Here is a 25347-nt window from a genome sequence, read left to right as displayed (position 1 = left end):
TTTCCTTCCCTCCCTCCCTCCCTCCCTCCCTTTCCTTCCTTCCTTCCTTCCTTCCTTCCTTCCTTCCTTCCTTCCTTCCTTCCTTCCTTCCTTCTTTCCTTCTGTTCCTTGCTTCCTTCCTTTACTTCTTCCTTTCCTTCTTTTATTCCTTTCTTGCTTTGAGCCAACATTCAAAACCATGATATTTTACAAAAAATTCCAATACTCAACTTCCTAAATCTTCAGAAGTCGTAGCCACTGAAACACACAATTTATCAGAATAGTTGACTAGAATATTCATTCTAGTATTCTAGAAGTAGCCCTTATAGCACAGATGTTAACAATATGATCACCCATTCCTCAGTACCCACCATTTTCTATTATCTGATATTTGTTGTTACACTCATTTTTTTGCATGCCATAGGGCTAGAGGTACTTGCATTTGTATCCCTAGCAAAATAGACAACAATGAGGAGATCACAGCTTTTTTTAATTTTTTTATTTTTTTAAAGGCATTGCTAAGATATGCATTTGAAACACTAAGTTTCAGGCTCTGGGTTTTAAAAGTTCAGCAACAGGCTAAAAATAATAATAATAAATTACAAAAGACTGACCAAGACATTTGCTTTCTTCCCAATGACTTATTGACCTGCTCAGTAAAAGGCATGTGAAGTCAGAGTTGGAGCTAGTGACTTTTGCAAGTGAGGTAAGAAAAATAACTCACTTGGTATTACATTCTGTTTCAAAGGGATATTTTACTCCCACTATTTTCTAATTTTTCTTTAAATGAAATTGCAATTGTTACATCTGTTCACTGTGGTTTTTTTAAAATTTATTTTACCAGTGAATTCACACTAAGGTGGAAATAGGTGCTTTCAAGCATGATTCAAACAAATGGTAAGACAATATCAGAGATTTAAATGGCACGAGTAGCAATTTGCAATACACAAAGTACTGAAAACAGTACTCACTTTTAATCTGATAGAATCCACATAAATAATGTCGTCTTTTACTTATTGCTGCTATTTTGTACATAAACATCTACATTTTTAATCCACAGAGGCAATTTTATTACGGTACTAACAATAGCAATAATGTATTCCATGTGCACAATGCTTTGAAGCTGACACAATGTTTTCATATTTATACGCAGTAACACATATCCAAGTTCAGCACCACACAAATAACTTTTTCATAAATTTGTAAACATTTTTCTGAAATGCTTGACTTGTAGGTATGATTTTTGAACATAAATACCACAAAGAATCATTAAAATTCAATTTAAAATAATCTCCATTGTATATCAAACCCATGTGTTTATATTACTTGTGTCTCATCCATCAGGAGAGCTGATTATAATTTAATCCAGACATAATAGCAAGGCATACAGTGGCATCTTATAAAATCTGTGAAAGATTGAACAGTTCTACTTGATTACTTTTCTTTTTTTGAAACGGAGTCTTGCTCTATGCCCAGGCTAGAGTGCAGTGGTGTGATCTCGACCTACTGCAACCTCCACCTCCCGGGTTCAAGTGATTCTCCTGCCTCAGCCTCCCAAGTAGCTGGTATTACAGGTGTGAGCTGCCAATCCTGACTAATTTTTTGTATTTGCAGTAGAGAGAGGGTTTCACCATGTTGGCCAGGCTGGTCTCAAACTCCTGACCTCAGGTGATGCACCCGTGGTTCCCAAAGTACGAGGATTACAGGTGTAAGCCAGTGTGCCTGGCACTTCTTTTCTGACAATTCTTTTCTTTTCTTACACTTTGTTCCAATTTAATTGAATGAATATTTTTTCTGCATCTATTAGGTTCAAAGATGAATAACATACAGTCATTACCCTCTGGGGGTTAACAGCCTAGTGAAGGAAAAAAAAAAGATTCATACAAAATGAATTTGTACATGGGACATAATATGAAAAGGTCTATTTTTCCCCGAATTTTTATAGAGATGTAAGACAACTGGTGAGAGTGGGAATGAAGGGAAAAGTCCCTGAGTGGCTATGGAAGGAGGTGCCACTTGAAATAAACTCTGAAGAAATTGGTAGCCGTTCCATTTTACACACCTACAACACACTTGCATGAACATCTACATTATTAGCTTTTCTTTACCCTGCCCACTAATACACACTTATTCAATACTATTTTCAATGACTCTTTACTGTAACACTTTTTCTTTACTCCTTAATTTCTTGATTCAATATACAAGTGGGAATTATTCTTTTGTATGCCTGCCAAACATGTAATTAAGAGAGGCCTCTTTTTAGCCTACTTTAAAGTTCTATTTTTTAAACAAAAGCTTGGAGGACCTATTAAATAAATCATGATATATCCAAAATATTGACTAATGTGCAAACATTACAAAGGAAGAAATAGAGAACATATATAGTCTTAGAAGAATGCCCATAATTAAAATGGTAAAAACAAAAAAAAAATTCCACAGGATCATGCATATGATATGAAAACATTATATGCTCATATTGATATTGATGTTTCTGTATATAAATAAAGACCTTGAAAGAATAACACGAAGATTTTTGCAGTAGCTAACTTTGAGGGATATACCATTCTATGTTTAGTATAATTCCTTATTTTTTATCTTAAATAATTAAAACAACAAAGATACTCATATTGAAAGAAGCACAAAGGATACACCATTTATTTTACCCACTCTGAGAATTAAAATAAACAATTGCCACTTTTTTCAATAATTAATTTTTAGAAAATGTCAAAAATCAAAAATTATATGCAGATATAAGTTCAAATCCTTGAACAAATTCCCATAAGTGACAATAAAAAATATGTTTATATTAAGGCAAAATTATAATTTTATTATCACTAAAGCCAGAAAGTAGCTTTCATCAACAAGCACCAAAACTATTTTCTGTCAATATACCAAAAACATCAGCAATAATCACATAAAGATAAGCAACAACAGGCTTGGCATGGTGGCTCACGCCTATAATCCCAGCACTTTGGGAGGCTGAGGTAGGCGAATCAAGAGGTAAGGAGTTCAAGATCAGCTTGTCCAACATGGTGAAACCCCGTCTCTACTAAAAATACAACAATTAGCCGGACATGGTGGCAGGCGCCTATAATCCCAGTTACTAGTGAGGCTGAGGCAGAAGAATTGCTCAAACCTGGGAGACAGAGGTAGCAGTGAGCCGAGACTGCGTCACTGCACTCCAGCCTGGGTGACAGAGCAAGACTCTGTCTCAAATAAATAAATAAATAAGCAAAAACAAATGTAACACATTTATGCAATGTGCTTTATGATTTTTCAACACATCTATAAATGGAAATAAAATATTTGAAAGTACAGCACACAATATATAAAGATAAAATAGAATCATAAAACCTTAGCCATTCATCAGAAAATGATACAATGCTGCATCACAAAGGCATAGATTGGAACTATAATGTAACAGCTTGAAAAATAAAAAGTTTATTTACTTTCTGCAATTGCACTGTATCTCAGTTGTCCTCACCTGGAGCTACACAAGGCATTCTAGCCATCAGTGATCTTTGACTCAACCAAATCAAGAAATATAGCATGTTCTTCCCATATGGGATTTGAGGAGTCACACATTCATTTTACAGTCCTTGATTTGTTTAATTCTCATTTCAGTTTAATGAGTAGACAATAATGATGCTATTGCATGTACTTTACAGAGGAGAAAACTTAATATCCTAGAAGCACCATGAGTTTGCCAGCCACAAATCTCATGAGCAGTGAGGAAATTGTTATCTACAAACATGTGAAGCCTAAGAAATAATCAAGCAAAGTCTTAAATAAATACAACCTGCCTATTCATTATTACAGAGACTTTCTGACTCCTGGTTGGTTTTTATGTTACCATTGTTGGGTTTGGTTTTTTTTTTGGTCTTATGTCTCTAATCTGTACTGCTCAGCTCTTTTAGGCACTGCAAAGTTGTCTTGAATTAGGAAAGAGGTGCTAGAATGTGGGCGTGGGTGTTGACCTACATCTGAAAAATTTGCATATGATTCACCACAATTAAACAATTTGGTTTGAAATAGCTATAATTAAGTTATTATCAGAGAAGTATTTACTAGTCTAGAAATTCTAAATTTATCTTCACATATACCCTAACTGAGAAAAGGGCCACATTTTCTGCACTCTATTAAGTAAAGCAAATGCTGAACTAAATGCCTCCATGTTAACATTTATAATATCAAGTCACTGACAGCTAATTATATGAATGATTACTTTAGTTGTTTCTTTAAAAATTATAGGTTTGAAATAGCAAGAAAAATATGAAATGATGCTAGACAAAAAGAGTTTCAGTTTCTAACTTCTAACCATACACACACACACACACACACACACACACAGAGAATTGCCTTCCTGATGTATGGAAATTATATATAGTAATGTCAAGGCATGATGAAATTATGGAGAAGATAATATCAAAATTTAGGAGAAAGAGTAAATTCTGTCTAGAGTAAGATATAAACTGTAATAGTATGAAAGGAAAATTCAAACTGACAATTAAACACTACATGTTTCTAATTGAGCAGTACATAGAAATAACACTTTTCACTTAGTCAGAATAAGCAACATCAATTCTATGTATATCTAACAAGGGGAATAAATTATTGAAACACAGATGAAAGAAGTATATTTTCAAACCAAAAAAAAATTATTTTTCCTACCTTTGTAGCTCAGTAGTAAAACACTGTCTGATGAATTTTTATGGATATCCTGGAAAAGAAACAGAAAATAGATGAAATAGAGAATTATAAAAAATAGCTAATTGCTTTAATATTATTATCCACATTGAGTGTTAGTGGTCTATTTGCTGGGTAACCATACACTGTGGCAAGGCATTCTCTGTTCCTTCTCATACATACATGAGACTGGCAATACAGATAGTGACAAAGGGCACATGAGCATCAGAACAAAAGCATGAGCATATTTGTGCTCTGTACAGCATGGACGTAATGATCAAAACTCTTGGTGGGGCATGGTGGCTCATGCCTGTAGAGCATGGACGTAATGATCAAAACTCTTGGTGGGGCGTGGTGGCTCATGCCTGTAATCCCAGCATGTTAGGAGGCTGAGGCAGGTTGATTGCTTGAGCTCAGGAGCTCAAGGCCAGCCTGGGCAACATGGTGAAACCCCATCTCTATCAAAAATACAGAAATTAGCCAGGCATGGTGGTGGCACCTCAGCTGCTCAGGAGACTGACGTGGGAGGATCACTTGAGCCCAGGAGGCAGAGGTGGTGGTGAGTTGAGATCATGCCACTGCACTCCAGGATGGGTGACAGAGCAAGACTCCATTTCAAAAGAAAAAAGAAAAAAAAAAAAGACTCACTGTTATTCAAAAAGGTTAGTCAATTTAGTAAATTTTAAATTGACAGTTGGTAAAGGTAAAAAGAAAAAAGAAAAATAACTCCATATTACTAAAATGAAACAAAATACCACCTAAAAAATAACAAAATGACAAAACTAAGACTTTTAGATTTAATAACATCTTCTTAAACTACTAAAAAATAGGTGCTGAGATTGAAATCCATTATGTGGACATGATCATAAGATTTCAGCTCAAGTGGCCCAAGTTTTACATTCTAGAAATGTAATAGACTATTATCTGGTATAGAGAATTATTACTAAAAATTATGATGCCCTTCATTAAAATAGCATTAGTCTTATAACTAGAAGTAATTTAAAAATCAACTGGTTCAATTTCCTCACTTTACATATAAGCAAAGCAAGTTCACATCACTAGTTCATGGCAGAACTAAGGGTAAAATTTCCATCTCTCTTCCTCATACTCATTTCACAACATTAAGTTATTTAATCCTTTATAATTTCCAAGATTGGAAAGAAGTAGAGGAAGCAGAGTTATGTATTTTCTTCTTGATAAGTTCCATCTGCTTGATGAAACATCATATTTCTGCCTGAATAATCTATGTCATCAAGATTTACTGTATCCACCTCATTTAAAACTCCTTTCCTTGACCATTCTTGGCTGGCTTTGCCACCTGCCGATTGTGGGGCCTTGAGTGAACATAGGCAGTAGCCAGGGAGTGGTTACAGCAGGCCCGTGCAAGACCTAGCAGTGTGCTGTCTTTACATGTGCCTCAGGGCAATCATAGTGGTGGTGGCCACAGGGGTGCTTGTGTCACTCCATTCCCAGTTTTAGGTGGGAACAGAGAGAGACTGTATGCTTGGGAGAAAGCAAGGAAAGAGAACAAGAGTTTTTGCCTGGTAATCCAGAGAATTCTCTCGGATCTTGTCCAATACCATCAAGTTGGTACCTCTATGAGTCTGCAAGCAATACAGAGTTACTGGGCTTGGGGTGCTCCCTATAGCAGAAACACCTTAGGTCATAACACCCAAGTTCTTTCAAATATCTGGAAAGCCTCGCCAAGAATTCTGGACAGCTACAAATAAGCCCAGACAGTAAAGACTGCAATAAATACCTAACTCTTCAATGCCCAGACACTGAAGAACATCTACTAGTATCAGTACCATCCAGGAAAACATGATGTCACCAAGTGAACTAAATAAGGCACCAGGGACCAATCCTGGAGAAACAGAGATATGTGACCTTTCAGACAGAGAATTCAAAATAGCTGTGTTGAGTAAACTCAAAGAAATTCAAGATAACACAGAGAAGAAATTCAAAATTATATCAGAAAAATTTAACAAAGAGATCAAAATAACTAAAAAGAAGCATAAATTCTTGAGTTGAAAAATGCAATTGGCATAATGAAGAATGCATGAGTTTATTAATAGCAGAATAGATCAAGAAGAAGAACAAATTAGTGAGTTTGAGGACAGGCTACTTAAAAATACAGTCAGAGGAGACAAAAGATAAAAGAACAAAAAATAATAAAGCATGCATACAGAATCTGGAAAATACCCTCACAAGGGAAAGGCTTAAGACCAATATGTACGGGGGTTTCTGAGAAGAAACCCTATAAGCTAGAAGGGATTGGAGCCCCATCTTCAGCCTCCTTAAACAAAACAATAATCAGCCAAGAATTCTGTATCTAGTTAAACTAAGCCTCATAAAGGAAGGAGAAACACAGTCTTTTTCAGACAAACAATTTCTGAGAGAATTTGCCACTACCAAGCCAGCCAGCACTACAAGAACTGCTAAAAGGAGCTCTAAATCTTGAAACAAATCCTTAAAATACACCAAAATATAACCTCCATAAACATAAATCTCACAGGACCTATAAAACAAAAACAGTTAAAAAAACAAACAAACAAAGTATTCAGGCAAGAAATAGCATGATGAAAAGAAAAGTACTTCACATCTCAAAATGAACATTGAATGTGAATGATATAAATGCTACAGCTAAAAGACACAAAATCACAGAATGGATAAGAATTCACCAACTAAGTATGCGCTGTCTTCAAGAGACTCACCTAATGCATAAGGACTCCCATAAACTTAAGGTAAAGCGGTGGAAAAAGATATTCTATGCAGGTGGACACCAAAAGCAAGCAAGGGTAGCTATTCTTATATCAGACAAAACAAACTTTAAAGCAATAGCAATTAAAAAGACAAAGAGGGGCATTATATAATGACAAAAGGACTAGTCCAACAGGAAAATATCACAATCCTAAATATATACATGCATCTAAAACTGGGGCTCCCAAATTTATAAAACAACTACTATTAGACCTAAGAAATGAGATAGGCAGCAACACAGTAATAGTGGGAGACTTCAATATGCCACTGACAGCACTAGACAGGTGATCAAGACAGAAAGTCAATAAAGACACAGTGGATTTGAACTATACAACAAATGGACTAACAGAAATTTACAGAACATTCTACCCAACCACTGCAGAATATACACTCTATTTATCAGTGCATTGAACATTCTCCAAGATAGACCATATAATAATTGAGACAAAACAAGTCTCAATATATTTAAGAAAACTGAAATTATATCAGGTACTCTCTCAGGCCACAGTGTAATAAAATTGGAAATCAACTCCAGAAGGAACCCTCAAAACCATGGAAATACATGGAAATTAAATAACCTGCTCCTGAATGATCACTGGGTCAACAATAAAATCAAGATGGAAATTTAAAAATTCTTTGAATTGAATAATAGTGACACAACCTATCAAAACCTCTGAGATACAGCAAAGGTGGTGCTAAGAGGAAAGTTCATAGCCTTAAATACCTACATCAAAAAGTCTGAAAGAGCACAAATAGACAATCTAAGGTTACACCTTGAAGAACTGGAGAAACAAGAACAAACCAAATCCAACCCCAGCAGAAGAAAAGAAATAACAAAAATCAGAGCAGAACTAAATAGAATTGAAACAAAAAAAAATTACAAAAAAATAAATGAAACAAGAAGCTGCTTATTTAAAAATATAAATAAAATTGACAGACCAGTAGTGAGATTAACCAAGAAAAGAAGAGGAAAGATCCAATAAGCTCAGTTGGAAATGAAACAGGAGATATTACAACCGATACCACAGAAATACAAAAGATCATGCAAGGCTACTATGAACACCTTTAAATGCATAAACTAGAAAACTTAGAGGAGATGGATACATTCCTGGAAATATACAACCCTCCAAGATTCAACCAGGAAGAAATAGAAAGTCTGAACAGACCAATAACAAGCAGCAAGATTGAAATGGTGATTTTCTAAAAAATTGCCAACAACAACAAAAAAGTCTAGGACCTGTTGGATTCACAGCTGAATTACATCGGGCATTCAAAGAAGAATTGGTACTATCTATTGACACTATTCCACAAGATACAGAAAGAGGGAATCCTCCCTAAATCATTCTATTAATATGAAGCCTATATCACCCTAATACCAAAACAAGGAAAGGACATAACCAAAAAAAGAAAACTACAGACCAATATCCCTGATGAACATAGATGTTAAAATCATTAACACAATACTAGCTAACCAAATCCAACAACATTTCAAAAAGATAATCCACCATAATTAAGTGAGTTTCAAACCAGGGATGCAGGAATAATTTAACATACACAAGTCAATGCATGTGATACACCACATAAACAGAATTAAAAACAAAAATCACATGATCATCTCAATAGATGCAGAAAAAGCACTTGACAAAACCCAACATCACTTTATGATTAAAACTTTCAGCAAAATTGGCATATAAGGGACATACCTCAATGTAATAAAAACCATGTGTAACAAATCCACAGCCAACATAATACTGCATGGGGGAAAGTTGAAAGAATTCCTTCTGAGAACTGAAACAAGACAAAGATGCCCACTGTCACCACTCCTCTTCAACGTCGTACTGAAAGTCCTAGCTAGAGCAATCAGACAAGAGAAAGAAATAAAAGGCATCCAAATCAGCAAAGAGGAAGACAAATTGTCACTGTTTGCTGATGATATAATTGTTTACCTATAAAACTCTAGAGACTCCTCCAGAAAGCTAGAACTGATGAAAGAATTCAGCAAAGTATCCAGACACAAAATTAATATACACAAATCAGTAGCTTTTCTATACACCAAAATAGACTAAGCAGAGAATCAAATCAATAACTCAACCCCTTTTACCATAGCTGCAAACAAAATAAAATAAAATAAAGTAAAATAAAACAAAATACTTAGTAGTATACCTAACCAAGGAGGTGAACGACCTCTACAAGGAAAACTACAAAACACTGCTGAAAGAAATCATAGACAACACAAATAAAGGGAAACACATCCCATGCTCATGCATGGGTAGAATCAATATTGTGAAAATGGCCACACTGCCAAAAGCAGTCTACAAATTCAATGCAATTCGCATCAAAATAACACCATCATTCTTCACAGAACTAGAAAAAAAAAATCTTAAAATTCATACGGAACCAAAATAGAGCCCACATAGCCAAAGCAAGACTAGGCAAAAATAACAAATCTGAAGGCATAGCACATTACCTGACTTCAGACTGTACTGTAAGGCCATAGTCACCAAAACAGAATGGTACTGGTATAAAAATAGGCATAGAGACCAATGTAACAGAAAAGAAAACCCAGAAATAAAACCAAATACTTATAGCCAACTGCTCTTTCACAAAGCAAACAAAAACACAAAGTATGGAAAGGACATTCTATTCGAGAAATGATGCTGTGATAATTATTAGCAAGCCACATGTAGAAGAATGAAACTGGATCCTCATTTCTCACTTTGTACAACAATAAACACAAGATAGATCAAGGACTTAAGTCTAAGAATTGAAACTATAAAGATTCTATAAGTTAACATTGGAAAAACCCTTTTAGACATTGGCTTAAGCAAACACTTCATGACCAAGAACCCAAAAGCAAGTGCAACAAAAACAAAGAAAAATAGATGGAACTTAATTAAACTAAAATGCTTCTGCATAGCAAAAGAAACATTCAGCAGAGTAAACAGACAAACCACAGAATAAGAGAACATCTTTGCAATTTATACATTCAACAAAGAACTAATACCCAGAATCTACAAGGAACTCAAAGAAATCAGCAAGATAAAAACAAACAATCCCATCCAAAACATGAACTAAGGACATAAATAGACAATTATCAAAAGAAGTTATACAAATGGCCAACAAACACATGAAAAAATGCTCAACATCACTAATGATCAGGGAAATGCAAATCCAAACCACAATGCGATACCACCTTACTCCTGCAAGAATGGCCAGAATAAAAAGCAGTCTATAAATTCAATGCAATTTCCATCAAAATAACACCATCATTCTTCACAGAATCAAAAAAAAAAAAAAATAGATGTTGCCATGAATGTGTTGGAAAGGGAACCTTTTACACTGTTGATGAAAATGAAAACTAGTACAACCACTATGGAAAACAGTGTGGAGATTCCTTAAAGAACTAAAAGTAGAACTACCATTCTATCCAGCAAGCCCATATTGGTTATCTACCCAAAGGAAAAGTAGCGATTACAGGAAAAAGATATTTGCACACACAAGTTTATAGTAGCACAAATCGCAATTGCAAAAATTGGAACCAACACAAACGTCCATCAATTGACCAGTGGATAAAAAAATTGTGATATATATACACACATATATATATAAAATATATATACACACACATATACCATTGAATACTACTCAGCCATTAAAAAGGAACAAAATAATGGCATTCACAGTAAGCTGGATGGAATTGGAGACCATTATTCTAAGCGAAGTCATTCAGGAATGGAAATCCAAACATTGTATGTTCTCACTCATAAGTGGGAGTTAAGTTATGAGGATGCAAAGGCATAAGAATGATACAATGGACTCTGGCAACTTGGGGAAAATGGTAGGAGAAGGATGAGGGATAAAAGACTACATGTTGGGTACATGGTACACTGCTTGGGTGGTGGGTGCATCAAAAAAACACCACTAAAGAACTTAATAATGTAAACAAACACTATCTGTTCCCCAAAAACCTAGTGACATTTAAAAAAAAAAAGAACTTATACCAATCTTACTCAAACTATTCTAAAAAATAAAAGCAGAGAAAATACTTCCAAACACATTTTATGAGGGTGGTATTATCCTGATACCAAAACCAGAAAAAGACACATCAAAAAAAGAAAAGTATAAGCTAATATTGCTGATGAATATTGATGCAAAAATTCTCAACAAAATACTAGCAAACAGAATTCAACAACAAATTACAAAAATTAATCATTATGACAATACATTACAAAAATCTCTCATTTATCCCCGGGATGCAAGGATGGTTCAACACATGCAAACCAATCAATGTGATATATCCTATCAAGAGAATGAAGGATAAAAACCATATGATTATTTCAATAGATGCTGACAGAGCACTTGATAAAATTCAGCATCCTTTCATGATAAAAACCCTAAAAAAACTGGGGATAGAAGAAATATACCTCAACATAATAAAAGCCACATATGACAGACCCAAAACTAGTATCATACTGAATGAGGAAGTACTGAAAATCTTTCCTCTAAGATTGGGAACATATAAGGATGCCCATTGCCATCACTGTTATTCAACATTGCACTGTAAACCCTAGCTACAGCAATCAAACCAGAGGAAGATATAAAGCTCATCCAAATTGAAAAGGAGAAGTAAAATTATCCTTGTTTGCAAGGAAATCTAAAACTTTAGGAACTTTAGGAAAAACCTAAAGACTCCCCCCAAAACTACTAGAACTGATAAACAAATTCAGTTAAGTTGCAGGATACAAAATCACCACATAAAAACCACTAGCATTTCTATATACCAACTGTGAACAATCTGAAAAGGAAATATTAAAAAAATGCAATTTACAATAGTCACATAAAAATTAAATATGCAGGAATTAACAAACAGGTAAAAGATCTCTATAATGAAAACTATAAACTGGTGAAAGAAATTGAAGAAGACACCAAAAAAATGAAAAAAAAATTCCATGTTCATGGATTGGAAAATCAATATTGCTAAAATGTTCATTCTACCCAAAGCAATCTACAGATTCAGTATAGTCCCTACCAAAATTCCCATGACATTCTTCACAGAAATAGAAAAAGATCAATCCTCATATTAATAGAAATAGAAAATAGGAAACAGAAATAGAAATAGAAAAAAATCAATCCTCATATTAATATGGAACCACAAAAGACCGAGAATAGCCAAAGCTATCCTAAGCAAAAATAATAAAGCTGGAGGAATCAAAGTATCTGACCTCAAATTACACTACAGAGTTATAGTAACAAAAGCAGCATGGTAGTGGCATAAAAACAGGCACATAGAATAGTGGAATAGAATAGAAAACTCAGGAACAAATCCACACACCTACAATGAACTCAACCTTTTTCCACCCCCCACCCTACAAAGGTGCCAAGAACATACACTGGGAAAAAACAGTCTCTTCAATAAATGGTGCTGTGAAAACTGGATATCCATATGTAAAAGAATAAAACTAGACCCCTGTCTCTCTCAAATCAAATCAAATCAAAATGGATTGAAGACTTAAGTCTAAGACCTCAAATCGTGAAACTACTACAAGAAAACATTGGTGTAAACTCTACAACGTTGGTTTAGGCAAAGACTTCTTGAGTAATACCCCACAAGCATGGGCAACCAAAGCAAACATGGACAAATGGGGTCACATCAAGTTTAAAAGCTTCTGCCCAGCAAGGGATACAATCAACAAAGTGAAGAGACAATCCACACAGAATGGGAGAAAATATTTTCAAACTACCCATGTGATAAGGAATTAATAACTGGAATACAAAAGGAATTCACACAACTCTAGAAAAAAATAATAATAATCCAGTCAAAAGATGGGCAAGCTTCGAAGAGACATTTCTCAAAAGAAGACATACAAATGGCAAGGTGGCATATGAAAAGGTGCTCAACATTATTCATCATCAGAGAAATGCAAATCAAAACTACAATGAGGTATCATCTCACCTCAGTTAAAATGGCTTATATCCAAAAGACAGGCAATAGCAAATGCTTGTGAGGATGTGGACAAAGGGCAATCCTTGTACTCTGTTGGTGGGAATGTAAATTAGTACAACCACTATGGAGTACAGTTTGGAGTTTCCTCAAAAAACTAAAAATTTAGCTACTGCGTGATCCAGCAATCTCACTGCTGGGTATATACCTAAAGAAAGGAAATAAGAATAGTGAAGAGATATCTGCACACCTATGTTTGTTGCAGTACTATTTACAATAGCTAAGATTTGGAAAAACACATAATTGTCCATCAACAGATGAATGGATAAAGAAAAGGTGGTACATATACACAATGGAATACTATTCAGCTATAAAAAGGAACGATATCCTCTCACTTGCAACAACATGGATGGTACTGGAGATCATTCAGTAAAATCAGCCAGGCACAGAAAGACAAACATCACATGTTCTTGGTTATTTTTGGGATCTAAAAATCAAAAAGATTGAAGTCATGGACAGAGAGAGCAGAAGGATAGTTACCAGAGGCTGGGAAGTGGTAGTGGGGGATTGTGGGTGGAGGTGGGGATGGTTAACTGGCAAAAAAAAATTAAAAAAAAAATAGAACGAATAAGAGCTACTATTTGATCACACAACATGGTGACTATATTGAAGAATAACATTTTAAAATAAGAGTGTAATTGGATTGTTTGCAGCTCAGTGAAGGTGATGGAAACTTCATTCTTCATGATGTGCTTATTTCACACTGCATGCTTGTATCAAAACGTCTCATGTACCGCATAAATATATACACCTACTCTGTACCCAGAAAAAAATCCACATAAAATAAAACTCCATTCCTTGACGGAGGGAGATACCAATGAATTAGATGACAGCATTCTGATTTTAAGCTGCTTACAAATCAGTGAGAGAAAGCGGGAACAAAAATTAAGTAAAAAAGCACACGAGCTACAGAGCTGGCAAAATCAGTCAATAACACTACTAGCTGGATATGAAAGAACCACCCAGTAGTCCTTCACATAAAATCTGCTTGCTAGGCAGACTTCAGACAAAGAAAATGTACCATTTGCTCTTAAAAATACGCTTCCTCATTCTAAATTGATCTGTAAAATTATAAGCAATAATGGAATTATTCTTTTCTGTCTGGCTCCATTTCATATTTTAAAAAATATATTAACATTTGTGACTATGAAGTAATAAAATATAATTTTTGTAACAATTAACAGACTGTTTCTGGTAAATGCTTTCAGAAGATACATAATAACCCTTGGCCAAGTCTGTTTTGCTGTTAACAGATAGTAACCTCCAGGTTTTCAGGGAGTACAATACCAGAATCAACACTACATAAGCATAGATTGAACGGCTGTACTACCACCACCTGGAACTCTCAGAGGCTGGGAACTGAGCAAACAGCAACACAATAGCTGTGGGAATGTTTGCTTGTGCTACAATCTCAGAAACAGCTTGTGTGTACCACATTGGAAGCTCACGGTATCAGTAAGATGCATCTTTCCTTGTTGGACAAACTCAATGATTAATTCATGTTTCCCTTGCAGAATGTCAGAGGATGAATGTAGTAAGCTTACAAGTCATATCAGATATAAAAAAGAGATTAGATTTAAAACTGTTTTTAAAATGTAGGCTTTAAATGATTTGAGAGTTCAAGCCAGGGTACCCAGCTAAAGCAGCCAGTAGTTATAAGAAGAAAAAGCATTATTTAATAATAAGGTGTATTCACTGCATCTTATGACTTGGGCTTTTCAATTCTGCCTAAATCATTGAAAAAGAATGCTGAGACAAACATTTTTTGTGCCAAAGTTTAAGTAACTTGATCCAACCATATTTAAGAAGAATAAAGTCGCAAAATGAATTACAAAGAAATGTGTTTTTTGAAATAGCAGTAATTGGTAAAGTACAAAGTGTGTCTACATTTTTCTATAAACAGTCATATGAACATAGTTCAGCATTCTTATTTTATAGGTATATAAATTTATACACACACACACTACTGTAGGTGGACACAATTATGCTTTGCAAAAGCAAATATGCTTAAACACTGAAATTTCTTCTTCTAATTCATCATCTCAAGTTAAGAATACTTGAGGACATAAAACACATAATGGATTAGAAGAATATTTTTCTTAACTTGAGGTGAGATTTTTGGCTTTTTCACTATCTCCAAAATAAAGATCATGGTAAATAAACACACCTGCAAGTTTCAAAGTGACACACATGGTGTAAGTGACAACCAATTTAAGACAAGATTACCATAATGTGGAAGGCAAGATTGTGCAGACAGTTGAAGGACAAAGAGATAAGCCAAGTCACTAGTTTGTTATATAAATTAATTAAAAACTCTCTTCCTGTTCTCTGCTCCCTTTCTCTTTCACTGAAGAGAGAATTGTTTATGAAGATGCAACCAAAAGCATCTTCAAAACAATGTCCTATTTAAAAAATTAATAATCTCCTATTTTAGAACATCAAGGTTTGAACAATCAAAAGAATTTAAAATATCGTGCAACTGTATTCTATCTTTCATTCCCAAAGGCTTTAGTTTTCTCATCAGGATAAGAGGTCACAAGAAGTTGATATACTACAAGGAAAGCAAGTTGCTCACAGTTGACGAATAGGGACAAAATACACCTTAGCATTTGTACAAAAGTGCATAGGAACAAATAAACAATATTACAATGTCTATACCTTGTACCTTTGACACAAAACAAACATACTTTTTATAAAGAATACATGGGAAATCATACTTAACATGTTTATGAAAACAAAATTTTTATAGTATTATTCATAGGTTAATGAGTTAAAAACTTTTTGATTGTCTAGATAAGTCCTCTTATTCTACAGATGCATAAAGGAATTAAGATGCACACTATAACATGAGTAAAGCCTAATTTTATTATCACATCACATGCTTCCTTTTGATTTTCCACAAAGCTTAGTATTACCACTTTAAAAATGAGGATTACTGAAATGCTCCAATTTTTCAGTTTTGAGATTCACCTCCCAGCTCTTCCTCATGATTCAAATCAAGTAATGCCTACTGGCAATATATTTTAAAATTCAAAACATACATTCTTCTTTTTAATTAACACAGAAGAATAGCACCAGGTTAAAAAATAAAGCTTAATTTAAAAATATAAATTTTCCCACATTAATTATTAACAATGCATATGAACCAATTGTGAATTTTTGCTCATAGGAAAAATATATATATATTTTTTCCTCTTAGCCTTTTGTGCACTCCATTTTCTCTTTAATATTCTACAATTTGAATAACCCAATTCTACACTTTGAGTCCAAGTTCAGGATAGGATTAGAGTTCTCATTAGTCTCTTAGCTTTGGTCTCTCTGATATCTATATCAGGAAGTTGTGGTTTAGTTAATAACACACAGTTGCTGCTCATGAAAGGGTAAAAAACTCAAAGCTTTTATAGTATTATAACTGTCTTCAACTTCCTAACAATCATAAGACGGTCTAAGTCATTATAAGGCCATTTCTGACCTTTCAGAAGCTGCAGCTTTTTGGCATGGTGATAGAATGGTTTGAGATGAGAATGGTTCCAACAGTAACTTCATGTCCAAGGAATGTGATAAGGCCTTTTCCCCACAAAGGCTCTATTGGAGAGAATGATATGACTGGTTTTCTGCCAAAAGACCTGCTGTACAGATTGATCTCAAGTGATCATTTTTTTTCCAAGTGACAGTTGGAACATGCCCATTAGGATGGTTCTAGAAGTGTTCTTAAGCAACTTGCAGAGGCCCAGCTGAGGTCTTGTCAGCTGATCTGAGAATAGCAGTGACAGCGTCCCAAGGACAGATTGTCAGATTGTCATGTTCAATACCTTTCTAGAATAAAAATCTCCATTTAAGTAAAATGTGCTGTATTTTTGAATCACAATTTTAAAATCACAGCTTTAGTTTAGTTTTTAGCTATTTTTACTTTATACATTACAAATTAAGTTTAACATTACTTGTTGAAAAACACACATACACATACCCTATTTAAATGCACTTTCTTTTGACTGCAATTAATGGAATGCATGATATTTCATTTCTAAAAACATCCTAAATTATGTCACGGAAAATACAAAATAATTAATATTTTTTATTAAGAGAAGGCTACATACAAAACAAGAAACTCTTGCTTTACAGAGGTTATCTACTACCAAAAGTAATAAATTGATAAATAAACATGTACCATCAATGGTAGTAAAGTGCCATGAAAAGAAATAATACAGGCAAATGTGGAAGTGAGGGGTGGGGATCATATTTTTAGAAAAACTAGGAAGATTAGGAAGGAAAAGAACAAAAGAAGAGATCACAATGCTTCCTAAAGGCTATCAATTATCCCCTTGCTCCTGCTATTTTGGACATTTGGACCTGAGATTCTCCTTTATGCCACCGTCTGATCTTCCTGTGAAATGGATAACAACATACACTTTGCAAATTTTTTAACATGTTTAATTGCAAAATATCTGATGGGGGAGCATGATGCCTCACATCTGTAATCTCAGCACTTTGGAAGGCCAACAGTGGGAAGATTGTTTGAGCCCAGGAGTTTGAGATGAGTTTGGGCAGCAAAGTGAGATCCCATCTCTATTTAAAATATTAAATTAAATGTCTGATCAAATACTATAGGTAAATATCTAAAAAAAAAAAAAACCCACAGTGATGGGGAATATGGGACTGGTTCATGGGTACAGAAATATAGTTAGAATGAATAAGATCTAGTAGTTGATAGTACAATTGTGTGATTACAGTTAACACAGATTTATTGTACATTTAAAAATAACTAAAGAAGTATAATTGGAATGTTTGTAACACAAACAAATGATAAATTATTGAGGTGATGGTCACCTCATTTACCCTAATGTGATCATTATGTCTTGTAAGCCTATATCAAAGTATCTCATGCACCCCATAAATATGTACAGCTACTATATAGTCATAAATTAATAATAAAAAATTTAAAAAGTAAAATAAACAGTGATTAAAGGGAAGAGACTGAAATAGTTTCATAGCATAATAAGCTTCATTGAGTTTTGGACACTTAGGACACTTACATATACTAGTTAAAACTTGTATTATTTCCATTTTATAGATAAGGAAACAGATACTTAAGAAAATTAAGTAACTTCCTAACATGACAAACATTGTAAAGGAGAACAACAGAGTTTTGACCTGGGTCCCCGTCACTCTCAGGCCCAGCCGCCCATCTCCGCCATTTTGAAATAGAAAAGTGAGGCAAAGCCTCTCTGATGAGACACTCAATCCTGTTTTTCCCTTGGGGTTGACGCTTTGTAATAACAAATAAAAGAATTGCAAATCAAGTTCATGCATTTTCTAAAATTAGCATTCTCACTCTTTATCTCTCATAAGCTCATTTTACTCTTCCTTTACAATATAAGAAACCACTTTACACACACAAAAATCAAACAAACCAACTTAATCAACTTCAATTTGAGAACACATAAAGTTATCCTCGATATAATTCTACCAGTGTTAGACTTGATATAATTCAAATTGGTACAATTCTGCTAATGTTTTTACATTTGCATAAAGATATATATAATTTGTTGTTTCTATCACCCATGATTATCTTAAAAGCAAACATCTACATTATTGTGTAAATACATAATTTTAAAATATAAATACTAATATTTACAACTAAAAAGAAATTTAGCAATGTAAAATGAAAGATAAACTCAAAGCAATATTGAGCTCTAAATTGACTCCTAAATTTATATATTATCCCTTGAAAACTAAACATTTCTTTTAAATTTTAAAAACAATTTTGTCTTTATTTGGCACTCCAGATTTGTTGTAAAGACATTTAATTACTTGGCTATGAAAACGAAGCTTTATCTGCCTGTAGTTATCAAATGGGTAATTAAGAAAAGCATAAATATTTACTGGCTTTTCTCTTCTTCTTCAGAATTCATTGATAGATATTACGGTCTGCACACTAACATCTTTTTTCATTATATGATAAACTGAATGTTAGAAGAGCCATGTATTAAGATAACTGCTTTTGTTTTACAATAAATATAAGGAGCAATTATACTTACATAAAATTTTAGTTGCTACCAACTTAAGTCCAATAAATCACTTGAGACACTAGAGTAACCTGGTGGTCCCATTTTCTATGCCACTAAAGAGAAAGAGTCCATAATCAAATTTGACTACAACCCACATTCTCTCCATGGCAAATGATGGTCCTCATTTGTCTCTAAAGATAGATCAATTAAGTTTTGTGGAAAATGACAAAACTCCAGGAGAATGAAGTCAAATCAATGGGAAATATCGGAGGGAACTGCTCAAAAGAAAATACTAAGCCAGTCTTCTAAACTGGATGGCATTAACTATGCTCATGTTTCCTCATTGAGAATGGATCTTTATCCTTCCTCCAAGTCCTCAATGACAACTAATCACTTAGAACATGTTTCTTGTACAGAAGACACAGACTACCTGCAAAATATTAAAAGTATCCCTATCACTAATACTGGAATTTTAAATCCTCTTTTTGGTAAGTGCTGAGAATTCCGGTTCTCAAATGATACTCTGAAGGAGTGTGTTTTTTGGCTCAGCTTCAGCAGCGAACATGCACTTCATATGGCTCTTCTGTCCTTGGCCCAGGCCTTCTTGACCTTAAAATATTAGAAGCCTTAAACTTGGAAAAGAATCACATAAACATTGCAGATACAATAGGAAACAGGTAAAACAATATAAGAAACCACTTTACACACACACACAAAAGAATTTTCTCACAATGAATGAACAAATGAGTTATCAAAATTCTCAGTCATCAGAATCAAGATAGTTGCCCAATCTTTGTCAAAGGTGATAAGTATATGGATTGTTGAAGGTGCAAAGCAATTTATAAGGAGATTTCAAAATATTTAGCTCGTAAGTTCATCCATAGATGACAGCAAAAACTTCACCCACCTTTGCACTTCAAGTTCTCTGAGTGTAAAGGCCTGTTTTTTACAAATATATCTCCACATACTTGGAACAGAACCTGACAAACGGTAGCTGCAAGCTTGAAATTTCTTGAATGAATGGAAAATTTTAAATTCTTCAATGCAAAACCAATCATATCACTTTTACCCCTGCAAAAAAACCATTCAACATCTTCCCATTGCTCCTAGAAAAAAGACTCAACGTCTTAACAAGCTACAAGGACCTGCGGGCTTACTGCCTACACACTTCTTTAGTTTCCTCTCACATGGAACTCCTACTGTCAATGCCAAACTGGATTCTCTCAGGACCTAACAGACACCAACTTCCCTCTATCTACCGCAATAGTATCCATCCTAATAGGCAGCTGAGGGGGACTCAACCAAATGCAACTACAAAAAGTCCTAGCCTACTCCTCCATCGCTCACAAAGGCTGAATGTGGCCCCAACTGGTCATGAATATATACATTATAAAATTATTTTTAAAATACTTCAAAAAACAAAGGTACAGAAGAGTCAAAAATAATAAAAATCAGTCTCTAAGTATAAAATCTGGAATTAATAGGTATTACCATTTTGCCATGCTCGCTTTCATTATCTTTTTCTCTATCTCTTAAAAAAAAAAAAAAAAAAAAACTAAAAGAACCTAGCTCACTATTTACTCTCTCACTTCATTCAGGTATCTTCTCAGAAAGGACTTCCCTTAACAGTCAATCTAAAATGACATCACTCCTAACCTTTCATCGTCTTATTCTGCTTTACTATTTTTTTAATCGTTTATTGCTGTCTGTGTTACATGTTTGCTAAATGATAAAATGTTTATCTGTCTGACTTTCCAGAATGTAAGCTGCAAGCTGAATAAATGTCTTAGTATAGCCAAAGTTTCACCCAATGCATTCCCTTTCCCCTCTATCTCACCCAAATACCAACGACAGTCTGAAGTCAGCATTATGCTTTATGTATGTGGCTTTTACCTTTCCTAAGAAAGCATGTGTCCATAATAAAGTTACTGCACAGCTCTCTTCCCTTTTGTTCCCTGTTTATAATTCCTGGCATGTGTAAAGTGCTCAGGAAACACTAGTGGATGAGGGAATTAAGCTGTAACATGCAAGAAATGATTCCTGTCTCTTCCCTCTCACATGAAGATACATACTTAATAAGAACAGGAATCAGTCAGACCCATGGCCAGATATTTTTTTCTCCATTTTCCTACAGATGAAACTTCTTTGTCTGGCTAACTTGAAACAAGGATAACAAGGTACTATTTCTATTTGCCACATGATTACTTTTCTGCATAATTTTAAAATTGTACTTCTGGGGAGCTTTCCATTCATCTCTATGAGTAGACCAGTTCACACAGTACTTCATATTTTAAGGCCAAAAAATTTATTTCAACACCTTCTAAATCTAGTAGTCATCAAATTATATTCAGCCACCTAACAGAAGACTACTTTGTGCTATCTGCTGATGTTTCAGGGAACCAAGTACAAATATTTCAAATTGCTGTCTCATGATTCTCAAAAAATTTCATGAAAAATATGGGATCCTGTTCATATAAGTTCCTGCTCAAAATCTCATATTATTGGATCACATTACAGAGCATTTGTATTGTGACTACTGAGCCCTTTTTCTTTTGGCTTCTCTCTTCTTACATTTCTTTCAAACAATGTGTACTCGCACATACACATATACACACACACCTTGACTGATAAGTGGGACTCGGACAATATGGAAGTCCTTTTGTCAGCATATAATTATTTCTGTTTAGGTTTACAAAAACCAAATGAGTAAAATTCAAGAAAGCTGAGAAAAAACTTGTAGATCCTAAGGACTCTAAAATATATTGATATATAAGAATAAATGTTAACAGCAAATTTCTCCAGGAAACATAGAGTTGTTTTGTTTCTTTCTTCCTTTTCTTTTGGGAATGGTGTCTTGCTCTGTCACACAAGCACCCAGGCTGGAGTGCAGTGGTGCAATTGTGGCTAGCTGTAACCTCAACCTCCTGGGTTCAAGCAATGCTCCCACCTCAGCCTCCCAAGTAGCTGGGACTACAAGCACATGGCACCATGCCTGGCTAATTTTTTTGTATTCTTTTGTAGATATGGGTTTTCACCATGTTGCCCAGGCTGGTCTTGAACTCCTGGGTTCAAGTGATCTACCACCTCGGCCTCCCAAGATGCTGAGATTTAAGGCATGAGCCACCATGCCTGACCCATACGGAGATATTATACCTACTTTTAAATCTGCGAATCATGTGTTTGGTTTATGACTAAGAAGACCAGAAAAGTAGTATGAACTAGAGTATAAACAATTTTGCAACACTTTTATTAGATATTTCTCAACCATACAAAACCAAAGCATGTCTCTGGGGTGAATCAATAGTATATACAGTGAATATGTGTTTTTTAAACATTGGGAAGGAAAATAAATATAAAATATATATACTTTAGTATATAATGTATAGTAATAACCCATGACAAAAGAAAACAGAATTTAGGTGTTTGGGAACAATTTCCCAAAAAAAAGCTTGTTTTCTCTACAGTCTTTAACTATTATTATTTTTTAAGATACATAATTTTCATCAGAAGATGTATTTGGTATTTCTATGCTTTACACAGGAGTTTAAACCTTAAATTCCCTCAGCAACCTAGCAATGTAAATTAATTATGTGGATTAGGGGTAGACTGGATTGCCTGAGAGTGCATGATGGAAGTTTGTGAACTGTGCTTTAGGAAAAGACAAATAAATACCTCTCCTAAATAAATCTGATATTTTACATGTGCAGCAATATTTTCAAAGTTAACTGATTCATCTTTTACGGTGCTTGCTGATGTGCCAGTTACTATATAAGTTGTTCGAAAGTTGCTAGACTAATAAAATTGTGTTTCTCGGTGTCTATCAGTAGTTTAGACAAACACGTAAGTGGAAAAATAACTAAGTATAGATACACTAAGAACAATAACAGACATTGATAGAGATATGCATCGATTATTACAGGAATATGGATTAGAGTCATAATCTTTGGCTGGACTCAAGAAAAGGGTGAGAACTAGGCTGACTCTTATCAACACAGGTAAAAATTAATTGGAATTGGGATTGGCAAAAAGGTAGGAGTATAGGGAGAAAGCCTCCAAACGAAGGGAGCAATCAAAGTAAAAGCCCAGAAAGAAGAAACAGTATGGTGTAAGAAAGAAACTGCTATCACCAAAGCGTTTCATAGAATATGAGGCAGGGAGTGGCTGGAGACAAAGCTGGAGAATCTGACCAAGGTCAGATCAGGGATGACACAGTGCTGCACTATGGGGTTTATCCTAATCAAGATGGCAAATGCATTTACTCTTAAGTGCCAAATCTTATATGATGTGATTGGGTGACTTCTGTTTTGAGAATTCCTCAGAATCTTTCTAAATAAATATTAAAACAACAAAATAGAATATTTTAATTAATTAGTAATATTTTTCATAGATACAAAACTAGGGAGTCATGACACTAATGCTACATGTGCTATTTTTGCCATACAGCGATGGTGGACTTTCAGTGTATGTTTGAATTACTATGTCAAGGTTTTTCTTTACTATAGATGGAAGAAAAGGCAAGAGTTGGAATGGAGAAAAAAATAAGAGGCCTTCGTAGTAGTGCAGAAGGGAGATGATGAGAGTTCTAAATAAGGCAGTGGAAATACACAGGGAGAGGAGGGAAAATTTCAAGAAATATTTCGGAAGTTCTATTGGAAAAAGTCAGATATGGGTGATGAGGCTTAAGGAAGAGTCATAGATGACTCCTGAATATCAGCTTGGTAAATTGGCTCATTCTGAAGTCATCACCTAGGAGAGACAGCATAAGAATAACCATAAACTTGGAGAAGAAAATGCTGAGGTATGGCTTTGAGATTTAAGATATACTAGTAGAGCTACCTAGAGGAAATGGCCATGTGGTTCAGGTGTGAAGTCATTTTGTTGGAGACAAAATTGGGAGAAATAGCAGTATACAAGCAAGAGTTGAAATTATGGAATTAATTTGCTCACCTAAAACCTGTATTTAGAATGAAGGGATGAAGAATCCAAGAATGATAAAAATACATTGTTTATAGGAGAAAGCAGCCCCTGAAGAAGACAGAGAAGAGCAATGATGAAAGATTAGAAGGAAAAGAGTGGAGAGACTCACAGAAGCCATGGGAATTTCAAACAGGGTGGTAGAGCGAGTCAAACACATCAAAGAAGTCTAACAAAGTAAAGACTACATATGCCCCTTGGTTTCACAATTAAAGCTTTTCAGGTGAACATAAGATACAGAAGTAGTTTCAACAGCATCTTACATACATACATATACACACACACTATATATATATATTAGAATGTATTCTAATATAACATCTATATAAGCTGGAAGAAAAACATTTTTCTCATGTTTATGGAATAAATAAAAGAAAGGCTATGGTCTATTCCTTGTATGAATAAAATATTAATTTGAAAATAGTTTATTTCTATTCCACTTTAAATATGCAGCCAATACATCACATGTTAATGAAAAAAATATTTATGAGCTTCAAGGTACCTATAGTCAAGTGGGTTAGACACCAGATATGAAGGTGCTATATGCCTATGATTATTATGTGTTTATTATTTATTTATTTATAACTATTGTTATTTATTTTAATATTATTGCCTTTGGAAAATACTCTCTAAATTACTTCTCAAAGAAGCATACAGGGTATGTTAATACGTTTTACTTAAACAACAATCTTTCAAAGTATTTTGAGTTAGAAGTTGGAAATATTTTATGTCATAAAAATTATCTTTGAAATATTTAAACATGGGCAAGAAATTTTGGGTTTTAATTTTTTTTAAGGTCTGAATCATAGGTAAAAATATGAAGACGGGCAGGCCAAGCTAAGTCAATCTACATCCAAAACTCATAGGGAAGCAGGTCACTTTTCTAAAGAATGGGGTCTCTGGACATTTTGTCCAACGGTGAATCCTTCAAATATTAGT

General features: G+C 34.4%; 1 long non-coding RNA gene across 1 annotated transcript in view; it reads right to left on the bottom strand.

Moving 5' to 3' along the window:
- LOC105543109 overlaps positions 1 to 25347 on the bottom strand; it is a 426929-nt gene that overhangs the window by 120321 nt on the left and 281261 nt on the right. Inside the window, exon 4 of the long non-coding RNA XR_001006578.1 lies at positions 4651 to 4699. This is a non-coding gene — a long non-coding RNA (uncharacterized LOC105543109). The remainder of the gene's footprint in view (positions 1 to 4650; positions 4700 to 25347) is intronic.

Source organism: Mandrillus leucophaeus, unplaced genomic scaffold, assembly GCF_000951045.1.
Source record: "Mandrillus leucophaeus isolate KB7577 unplaced genomic scaffold, Mleu.le_1.0 Scaffold275, whole genome shotgun sequence".
NCBI lineage: Eukaryota > Metazoa > Chordata > Mammalia > Primates > Cercopithecidae > Mandrillus > Mandrillus leucophaeus.
The sequence above is the reverse complement of the archived record's forward strand: the minus strand, read 5'-3'. Positions and strand labels throughout refer to the sequence as shown.